This window comes from Perognathus longimembris, chromosome 15, assembly GCF_023159225.1.
Source record: "Perognathus longimembris pacificus isolate PPM17 chromosome 15, ASM2315922v1, whole genome shotgun sequence".
NCBI classification, from domain to species: Eukaryota; Metazoa; Chordata; class Mammalia; order Rodentia; family Heteromyidae; genus Perognathus; species Perognathus longimembris.
The window spans coordinates 8,688,841-8,695,453 of record NC_063175.1 but is presented as its reverse complement, the minus strand read 5'-3'; positions in this window follow the sequence as shown (position 1 = coordinate 8,695,453).

The following is a 6,613-nucleotide window of genomic DNA, read 5'->3' as shown; positions in this document are numbered from 1 at the left end:
GGAAAACCTGTCAGCCAGGAAATGTCTCCATTCCCAGGCCTACTGGTATGTTTTGAGAATGTTTCTTTCAGCCTGTCTAAATTTGTTGCTATTTTGTTTTCCTTCTGATGGGAGTTTGGTTTTTCATGCGGGTAAGCCTACAAGGTGAAGATGCCTGTGGTGAATTTTCTAGCTATTGGAATTTTCATACGTAAATCCATTTTCCTCTTATCTACCTCAGGCTTTCGATGTAGGAGTCTCTGGAGCCAGTAATCACCAGGGTCACTAGGTCTGCCAAGTGGAGGTTGGATCCAGGACATGGCGGTGGTGTTTTCTGGCCAGTGGTCAGAGGGGAAGGTAGATGTAATGGCCCAGTCTCCAGATACTGTGCCACACTCACTGCCGTTTTTTTCATTCCCATCCTCTGAAAGCAACATTCCCAATTCTGTGAAGATCTGATGGCAGTGGCCATTTACTTAGGGACAGATACACATAGGCCTGGGCTAGGACAGTGGCGGCCCTTTTTCCACTTGCACGTTTCGAAATATCTTTATGTAGGCCTGAGGAACAGGCGCTTGCTCACTGGTGTATAATGTTAAGGCAGAAGACACCCAGGAATGTCCCTGACAGTTTGGCAGGGGAGGGTCTCCCGGTGACCCTAAAGCTTCTGCTGAGACTTACCTATTGGTCTTCTGATCAGAGCTACTTTGGGGACAGCATTTCTGGATTAAGAATTGAAAACTCAATATTTAGGAAGCTTCTACCTTATGTTGGTTGCTTTTCTGAGAGTTTTACCTATAACCCCTTTTGTCTTTTCAACAACTCTAAAGTCAGTGCAATTGTCACTTTTAATGATGAGAGAACAGAGGCGCAGGGAGAATATAGATTTGCCCAAGACAAAGGCAACTTTTAACATGCCCACCCCAAGGCAGCTCACACACCTGCAAGGATGTTAACCAGGTGTGTGCTCACCCACCCATACCTGCAGCCTGAGGTGCTGGCTACTGGGGGGACGCCCATCATTTTGGTTTCAAAACTTTGATACATATTTACATTTTCGGAGAGAAGTGTTCATTCCTGAATAAGAGCTTTCGCTGAGGGAGTACAGAGAGCCATTGAGTGCACTGGAGAAAACCTAGATGGACAGGCCTTCCAGCGCAGAGCTCTGGGCAGCTCTCTTGCATGGTCTGTACATGAGGGGTGTGTAGCCAGAAGGAGGAGAAATGGTGCTTCACATAGTTGAGTAGCCAAACTGAGAAAGGGGTTTGTGTGTTTCAGACTATACTGAGGTACGTTATATAGACACAGCAGCAATCTCACAAGCAGACACGCGCCCATACTTAGACCTTAGGAGCCCCATGAGACCCCTCCAGCCGCTGTCCTTCCCATCATCGCCATCTACTTCCAAGAGCAGAGACTGCTTTTGTCCAGTGTGGGATGTTGTATAAGTGGAATTAAAGATTTTACATTCTTCATACCTGGTTTCTTTCAACTATGAGAAACTTTCATTGTACATGTATTTGTACATGATTCAGTCTCATGAATCTACATTATTTCATTGTGTGAATAAACTGTATTATTGATCAGATGGATGTTTGGTTCATTTACAGCTTGGGAAACATTACACCACCTGGTTATTCAACTCCAAGTTCAAACCCGAGTGCCCCACACACAAAATGTTTTTATTCTGGATACAGGTTTTGTTGAATTGTATTTTGAGAGTATATCTGACCAAAAAAAGTTCTTAATTTTATTGTAGAAAAAGGTCTGTTCTTTATAGTACACAAGTTTTACATAAGAAATGTTTGTTTACTCTAAGTTCATACAGATGTTTTCTTTCAGAATCATTATTTTAAATCTAAAATAATTTATTCATTTGTTTGTATATTTGGCCAGTTATTTTGGTGATTCTTGTTGTTTTTTTGCCAGTCCTGAGGGCTTGGACTCAGGGCCCGAGCACTGTCCCTGGCTTCTTTTTGCTCAAAGCTAGCACTCTACCCCTTGAGCCACAGCACCACTTCTGGCTTTTTCTGTTTATGTGGTGCTGAGGAATTGAACCCAGGGCTTCATGCATGCTAGGCAAGCCCTCTACCGCTAAGCCACATTCTCAGCCCTATTTTGGTGACTCTTGACTTGCATTCATTATGATTTTTTGACAGTCTCACTGTATTGCAATGAAGTCAAACAGGGTTCATGAGGTAGTACAGGAGAAGGGAGGGCTAACACAGGACAAATAAGGACAAACTTGGTTGACATGATTTATTTACCTGTGTGAAAGTGATGAATTATTTCATAGCAATTTGATGACATTAATATGCAGAAGTAGGAATTCCCCAAAACATAAAACCAAGAAAAGAACTGATCATCAAAGCCCACACTTCACAGCTGTACTGTACTAGGAGATGCGAATATCATAAACCACACTTTTCATGAAGTAGTTGATGGTAGGAAAGTAGCTGCAGGGCCCCTATCAGCAAAATTTCAGGAGGCAGCACAGAAAGGACAGCAATAAAGTAATCAGAAGTGGGGAGCCACCTTGAGGAGTGGTGGACAAGTCATTAAAAGCACTAGAGTGAGAAAGGAGGCCTGGATGGAAGCTAGCATCAACACTGAGCTATCATAACGGTCAGCTCCCAGCCACCAGTACACAGACTAGAAAACAGAAGAGTGCTTGCGAATTTTTAGATAGTGACCAGTGCAACAAAGAAAATTGGGGATGAAATAAAAAAAGAAGTACAATATCAAGTAGGTTAGACTGTCAAAAACAGTCTCAAGAAATGACATTACAGCTCAGATGAGAGTGCCCCAAAAGAAAAATTAAGACGGCAATGACTGAGGATGTGTAGCTTGTTAATTGAGCTGTGATGAATGGTGTTTGCCTAGAGGTAGGCAGGGACCAGTTAATGGATGGCTTTTGGTGGTGAGAGAAATAGGAATTCTAGAGGAGGAGTTGAGGGTTTGAACAGGGATAAAGTGTGTATGCTTAGCACCTACAAGGCCCTTGCACACCACAGACACACACACACACAGTGGAAAGCTATGGACAGCATAACTAACTGGTGTTTCTATATTTTTGAAACACCCTAATTAGCAAATCAACCAAATGACATCTCTAAAATCCTTTACACAGCAACAGTAAGGTAAACTTTTAGGGGTACATTGACCCAGACTCCAGAATAGGAAAACATTGACAAGTTTAGGAAGGCACAGTGGCCCATTTCTGTAATCCCAGACATGTGAGAGGGGTAGGAGGGCCGACCTCTGTTCAAGGCAGCCTGGGAACAGTGAAAGATCTTCTTGGAAAACTAGCTAAAGCAGAATGAGCCGTGGGCATGGGGCACGGGGCAGCACATTTGTCTAGCAAGTGCTAGGTCCTGCAGTTCAAAGTTCAGTACCATCAAAAACTGAAATTAACTAATAGATTAAAGTCTTACTTTCTACAACAGAACTAAATAAGAAATTGACACCATGGAAATTCAAGAAATATGCAAATATGTAGCAATTTAAAAGTAAATTTTTGAATACACCTTGAGTAAAGACATCACAAATGGATCCAAAATAGTTGAGCCAAATGCAAAGAAAGTATGCTATGTGGGCTGAAGCTAAAGTAGTACTTAGAAGGGAATTCATAGCTATTATGCATGTAGTACTTCCCATTTTCCATGGTCCTGTTTCTTGTTGTCTAAGTTATTCATAGTCAACTGCACTTTGGAAATATATTACATGGAAAAAATTAATAGAGCAAAGTTTTGAGTTGCATGTCATTCTAAAGAGCCTGATGAAATTACTCTGACCCGTGCCATCACATGCTGGGTGTGAATCATCCCCCTTTCCAGCAAATCTGTGCTGAATAGTCACATGGTAGTCAACTCAGTTATCAGACTGATAAAGTGTCACAGTTCTTGTGATACAATAAGGTTTTGTTAACCTAATAATGACTCAAGTATGAAAGTAATAATGCCAGAGACCCAAATATGCCAAAAACTTAGTGATTTCTGTAAGTAAAATAGGAAAGATATTTTGAAAAAGACCACATTCATAAAAATTTTACTACAGTAAATAATGGCTATATATTATATCTACTTATTGCTAATCTCTTACTGTGTCTATTTTATCAATTACACATTATCATAGGTGTGCATGTATAGGAAAATAAGCAGTATATTGAGAAATTCTTACTACCTGTGGTTTAATTCATCCAACAGGGGGGCCTTGGAATATACCCTCCAGATAAGAAAGGACTTCTGTATTTAAAAAGAGGACTGCAGGTCAGTAACCCAAGCTCACACTTATGTCAGTAGGAAAGATAATCTCAAAGCAATAAGAAGGAAGAAGATAATGAAGATTAGAGTAGAAATTAATGAACTAGAAAGCAGCATCAAGAGGAAAAATAGTCTAATAAAATTCATTGTTTTATTAAATTACTAAATACCAGTGTTTATTTTTTCAACTTTAGCTTTTGATAAATGATCTAAATTAGTGGAGGGTTATATTCACTATGTACATTTCGAATACATCCCTCTGATTTATACAACAGTACATTTCATTTGTCTGTCAATTGAAGACTGAATCATGTGAAGGCCAAGTACAAACTTGTATTGGTCATGGGTTATCAAGCAGAAAAATCAATCTTGTAACAATTTTGATGTTTTCTGTGAAAGAATAAGACTTTAAATAAACAGGCTCTTCTGAAAACAAAACAGGAGAGGCCCAGGGCTGAGATGTTGTACACTACATACCCTCCAGAGATTGTGGCTTTAGAAAGGGCTGCAGGCAGCCTGAGAGCCTCAGCAGCTGGGCAGGGGCAGGGGAGCAGGAAAGGGGCTGGGCCTTGATTTCTTTCAAGTGCATGGGCAGCAACTAGAGGCCACCATTTACCATGCTGTGTCCCCCAAAGTGGTCTGACCATTTAGTAGAGTATTTTTCTCCTCTCCTTTTTACCCTCCCTTTCCCATGTTCTGTTATTTTTCTTTTAAAAAAAATATCTTTAGGTAGTATACAAAGGAGTTACAATTTAACAAAACAGTCACGTCTTGATCCATGTCACCCCTTTCGACCTTCTCACCCATCCCTCCCCTACTCGCCCTTCCCCTCATTCTTCTTAATTTTGTAAGATATACATTGAATTGCTGTTTGCGTTTTTCACCACACCCCACCTGTTTCAAGTCCCTACTTTCTGGTGTTTTATTTCTCTGAACTTTGATTTTGCTCTCTCAGGAATTATGCTATTTGAGATCTCCCTTGAATCTACCCTATTTCAGCGAGTACATTTGTATACACTTGAATACCACCCAACATATTTACTTAAGAGTTTGTAAGCTAAATTAAGCTTCTACATATAAGGGAAAACATGCATCCTTTGTCTCTCTGGGCCTGACTTACTTAACAACACTTTTTCCAAGTCTTTCCATTTTTGCTCAAGGCTGGTATTACCAGTTGAACCGCAGCTCCACTTCTGGCTCTTTGGTGAGAACTTGGAGATAAGAGTCTCACAGACCTTTCTGTCTTGGCTGGTTTTGAAGTGCAATCATCAGATCTCCATTTTCTGAGTAGCTAGGATTACAAGCAAAAGCCACCAGTGCCTGGCTAAAATTAGTTATTTTATAAGATCTAAAATTGAGTAACTTTTAGCAAAACTCACCAAAAGAAAAAGCAAAGACAAATTACAAGAATGAGAAGGGAAAGATGAATGCATATTCAAATTTACAATATTTAAATGAGTTATAAGGGATTGAATGAGCATAGTCTCTTTTTTTTAGATCTGAGACAGGAACTCGAATTCTGTACCTGACACTTGTGCTCATTGGCTAGCACTCTACAAACTGAGACATGCCAAACTCTGAATATACTCTTAATAAAACTAGACCACTTAGATAGGATGACTGATTCCTGCAACCAAGGAAAAAGTTTCTGAAGCTAACAAGAAATAGTGTGTGTTCTGCTCAATACTTTAAATCACTGTTAGTGATATGACTTATTGTAAGCATCCCTTTTAACTTTAGCCAGCTAGGAGCAATATGATGGTAGCATTCAGCCGGCAGTGGCTTCTTTGAAGACTTCAAGATGCCTTGACTATTGGCAGCCACAACTGTCTTATGCCAAAACACAACTCTGGCTCCTGCAGGGAGTGACACAAACCACAATGGTGACAAACAGCTTGTGCTGGGCTTTTTGCCATACCGAGCCTCAATGAACTCTATCTTGATGACCCTGCAACTATTTGAACCAAGAACAGAGGGGGAGCCTATCCACTGGTGGCCCAGAAGAAGACCTGTGATTGGTACGCACGAGATACTGCTGTGATTGGTGCAAGTGTGATCTTTCATTTGCAGAGGAACTGTGCCAGGATTGTTGCAAACATAGACTGTCCTGATTGGCTCAGATACCCTTGCCAACTCCTCTTTGGGTTCACTTTGTGAGCCAGCCAAGAGACACCGTCCTGTGTTGCTGTATGGTATTGCAACATTTGACTCGATAAATGGCTTCTCTTGAGTGGACTTTTTCTTGCTCACTTTTGATCTTTTTTATTAATAGAGTGGGCTGGACTAGTACCTTAAAGGGACAGTGGTAGAGGTAGCAATAGCTGTTGTTGCTGCTCCAACAATGACAGTGGCAATCGTCATGGAGTAGTAAT